Here is a 5,076-nt window from a genome sequence, read left to right as displayed (position 1 = left end):
AAGGAGAATTACAGACCAATGTCCCTGATGAATATGGATGCCAAAATTCTGAACAAGATCCTAGCCAATAGGATCCAACACTATATTAAAAAGATTATGAATCATGACCAGGCGGGATTTATTCCTTGGATATAAGGATGCTTCAACATTCGCAAATCAATCAATATGATAGAACATATTAATAAAAGAAGAGACAAGAACCATATGATCCTCTCAATTGATGCAGAAAATGCATTTGACAAATAGGTCATCCTTTCCTGGTTAAAACTCTTCACAGTCTAGGGATAGAGGGAACTTTCCTCAATTTCATAAAAGCCATCTATGAAAAGTCCACAGTGAATATCACTCTCAATGGGGAAAAGCTGAGATCTTTTCTATTATGGTCAGGAAGACGACAAGGATGCCCATTCTCACCACTATTGTTCAACATAGCACTAGAAGTCCTAGCAACACCAGTCAGACAACAAAAACAAATAAAAGGGATCCAAATTGGCAAAGAAGAAATCAAACTCTCCCTCTTTGCAGATGACATACTTTATGTGGAAAACCCAAAAGACTCTACCCCCAAATTACTAGAAATCATACAGCAATTCAGCAACGTGGCAGGATACAAAATCAATGCACAGAAATCAGTTGCTTTTCTACACACTATCAATGTAATTGTAGAAAGAGAAATTAGGGAACTGATTCCATTTACAACAGCACCAGAAACCATAAGATACCTTGGAATAAACCTAACCAAAGAGGTAAATGATCTGTACTCTAGAGACTACAGAATACTTATGAAAGAAATTGAAGAAGACACAAAAAGATGGAAAAAATTTCCACACTCATTGATTGGAAGAAGAAACAATTACACTACTGGGTATTTACCCCAAAGATACAGAGGTAATGAAGAGAAGGGTCTCATACACCCCAATGTTCATAGCAGCAATGTCCACAATAGCCAAACTGTGGAAGGAGCTAAGATGTCCTTCAACAGAAGAATGGATAAAGAACTTGTGGTCCATATATACCATGAAATATTACTCGGCCATCAGAAAGGATGAATACTCACCATTTGCATCCACATGAATGGAACTGGAGGGGATTATGCTAAGTGAAATAATTCAAGCAGAGAATGACAATTATCATATGGCTTCACTTATATGTGGAACATAAGGGATAGCATGGGAGACATTAGTTGAAGGAAAGGGAAGAAAAGGGAAAATGAAGGGGGGAATCAAAGGGGGACACAAACTAAGACTCTATGGTCTCCAGGAAACAAACTGAGGGTTTCAGAGGGGAAGGAACGTGGGAGGTTGCTTATCCCAGTGATAGGTATTAAGGAGGGTACGTATTACGATGAGAACTGGGTGTTTTATGCAAATAATGAATCATGGAACAGTACATCAAAAACTAATGAAGTACTGTATGGTGACTAACATAACATAATAAAAAAATAATTTACCTACTTTGTATGACAAATATTCATGCAAATAAAGTGTGACACACAGCTCAAAAAAAAAAAAATCCAGACTTCAAGTTATATTACAAAGCTGTAGTGATCAACACAGTATGGTAGTGGCATAAAGCTAGACACATTGATCAATGGAACACAATAGGAAACCCAGAAATGAATGCACAACTAAGTATATAAGCAATTAATCTCATACAAAGCAGGAAAGAATACCCAATGGTATGGAACTTTTAGAAATCTGCAACAGTGTGGGCACCTGGGTGGCTCAGTCATTTAGCATCTGCCTTTGGCTCTGGTCATGGTCCCAGGGTCCTGGGATCCAGCCCCACATCAGGCTCCCTGCTCAACAGCAAGTCTGCTTCTCCCTCGCCCACTCCCCCTGCTGTGTTCCCTCTCTTGCTGTTTCTCTCTGTGTCAAATAAATAAATAAATAAAATCTATTAAAAAAAAAAGAGAACAAAGAAATCTGCCACAGTGGGGGATGTGCCTGGCTTAAAGGTGTTCAGGTGGCAAAAATGGCACAATCCCAGGTGTGACAGTGTGGTCTCAGGATCTCCAAAGTCACAAGAAGAAGGTGCCTGAGTTCAGCCAAATTCCCAGGCATAAGAGCAGTGAGCCAGCTGAGAACAGCAGGCTTTCTACTCTGTGTTGCCATAAACTGTAAACTTCGCTTCATCATGTGACCACTTTCCTGAGAGGGGTCCAGCAAAACGCAAAAGCGAGGCAAGACTCACCTCCCTCCCCCAGATGGAATAGCATATCTCTGGGCCACAGGAGTCCCTAAAATTTGGAGTTTGGAAGTCAGTTGCATGCCTGAGATAAAAACATTTGGTCACAGGCAGGATGAAGACAGAATTGTGATGGAAACCAGGGAGACAAGAGTGACTGGTTGCTTTTCTGTGAGAGCTCACTGAAGAGTGGAGGGTACAAACTCTCAGCTCCTGAGCTAGAGAGTGGGGCACCACCACTTCATCCCACCCATCAGTACTGAAAGTCTTCTGGGAGCAAAACAGTGCCATTTGCTGGAATCTGGAGCTTCTTACAAAGAGCTGTCTTCTGAGTACTGGAGACTCATTTCCATAGGGAAAGTCCACCTGTGAGTAGTCCATCAGGCTCCTCCACCAGAAGACTAGCACAAACAACTCATTCTTACCAAGTTTACTACGTATTGAGGACTGCAAACCTTCAGGTCCTGGGGAAAACAGTATATAGTATTCCTTGTATTTTTATTCTTCAGTCTTTTCAGTTTTTCATTATTTTCTTATTTTTTCAATTTTTAAAACTCTTTTTATTAATTTTAAATTTTATATATACTTTGTACATATTTTATTGTATTTTATTATGTTTTAATTTTAATATATATGAGTGTTTTATATATATGTGTGTATTTTTATTTATGTATATAGATATGTTTTTCTTTCTTTCTTTCAAATGCCAAAACACAGCAAAAATTTACAAATCATAGGAAAAAACAAGAACAAAGGCCAATCTCCAGAGACTGACCCTAAAGAAACATAATCCATGCTGTTGGAAATGTCAAGATTTCATTCTTTTTGATGATAGTAATATTTTTTGCAATGACATGGATGGAAGTAGAGTTATTATGCTAAGTGAAGTAAGTTAATCAGAGAAAGACAAATATTTGATCTCACTCATATGTGGAATTTAAGAAACAAAACAGATGAACATAGGGGAAGGGAAGGAAAAATAAAACAAAACAGAGAGGGAGACCAACTATAAGAGACTCTTAACCATAGGAAATAAACTAAGAGTTGCTGGCAGGGAAGTGGTTGGGGGGATGGAATAATTGGGTGATTGGCATTAAGGAGAGGAGGGCACTTGATGGAATGAGCACTGGGTGTTATGCAACTGACGAATCACTCTTTTACCACTGAAACTAATAAAACAGCATATATTAACTAAATTGAATTATTTAAAAAAAGAATACACTGGCTGGGAGATGTGGTTTTGTTTTATTTGTTTGTTTGTTTTGCCAAAACCCAGCAAAAATTTACAAGCCATAGGGAAAAAATAAGAACACATAGGGCAATCAAAGAAACTAAATAACTCTTCAGAGATTGACCCTAAAGAAAACAATTCTTTGAGCCCCCCAAAATGAATTGAAATAACAGTCATAAGGACATTCAATGAGATAAAAGGAACAAAATGAAAAACATAGTGAAACCAGAAAAACGATGCATGAAGAAAATGAAAATTTTGGTAAAACAATAGAAAGTATACTAAAAAAAAAGAACAGAAATTCTGAAGATGGAAAATACGACCAATCTGAGAACATTAGAGAGGTTTTAAAAGCATTCATGATCAGGCAGAGAAAAATGAGCTAACTTCAAAACAGGTCAGGTGAAATCATCAGGTCAAGTCAGTAACAAAAAGAAATGGAAGGAAGGGAGGGAGGGACAGATGGGGGAGGGATGGAGAGAGGGAGAGAAGGAAAAGAAAAAAGAGAATAAGAATAAGAATGAGAAGGGGAAGGAGGAGAGTGGGGAGGAGGAGGAAGAAGAAGGAAAAAAAATGAAAACAAGAGGAAAGAGCTTAAGTGACTTTCAGGACTATCAAAATTCAAAATATTGCATTATGTAAATCCCAAAGAAGAAAGGAGAAAGTGCCAGAAACCTTATTTCAATAACTAATGGCCCAAACCAACACAAATCTGAGAAAACAAATGTACATACACACTCAAGAAAATCAAAGAGCTCCACCTAGAGAGTAAAGGGAAACACATCAAGGTACATTTTAACCAACCTCCCTAGAGTGAAATACAAAAAGAGAATACTTGGGAGAGTTAAGATGGCAGAGGAGCAGCAGATCTAATTTTATCTGGTCCCTAGAATTCAGCTAGATAGCTATCAAACTATTCTGAACACCTCGGAAATCAACCAGAGATTTGAAAAAAGAATTTCTGCAATTCTACAAATAGAAATGTGACCATTTGTTTCAAGGTAGGAGGTGCTGCTTAGTTGTGATACAGGGCATATGATATTGGGGCAGGATTCTTTTTTTTTTTTTTTAAGATTTTATTTATTTATTTTTATTTATTTATTTTTATTTGAGAGAATGAGAGACAGAGAGAGCACATGAGAGGGCGGAGGGTCAGAGGGAGAAGCAGACTCCCCACTGAGCAGGGAGCCTGATGCAGGACTTGATCCCGGGACTCCACGATCATGACCTGAGCCAAAGGCAGTCGCTTAACCAACTGAGCCACCTAGGCGCCCAGGAGAGGATTCTTCCAGTACTGGCAAGGCAATCAAGGGAGATGTCAATGGCCTCTTATGAGCTTCACCCCCTTTCAGACAACTCCACCACCCTAGAGTTGGCACAATTAGACATTGTTGCTTACATGGTTGGTGTTCCATGTTTTCTAGCCTAACAACTAGCTGCCAAATGCAGTCCTGAAAACCCGCACAGCCACTGGAACCCAGATCCAAGCCATATTCTAAGACATAAAATGAGATAGAAGGGGAATCTCCTCTGTTTTATTTTCTTAAGTGGTGGCCTAAGGCCGAGTTTGTCCAGAGAGAAGCATAAGCTCACCAGTGACTGGCAGGTTTATGGGACCTATGTCATGTGTTCTGATCTGTTATGTTCCTGCATTAGAT

The sequence above is a fragment of the Eumetopias jubatus genome, unplaced genomic scaffold (genome assembly GCF_037043125.1).
Source record: "Eumetopias jubatus isolate StellerSeaLion01/CBP00866 unplaced genomic scaffold, mEumJub1_p1.0 scaffold_27, whole genome shotgun sequence".
NCBI lineage: Eukaryota > Metazoa > Chordata > Mammalia > Carnivora > Otariidae > Eumetopias > Eumetopias jubatus.
Note: the sequence above shows the minus strand (reverse complement) of the source record.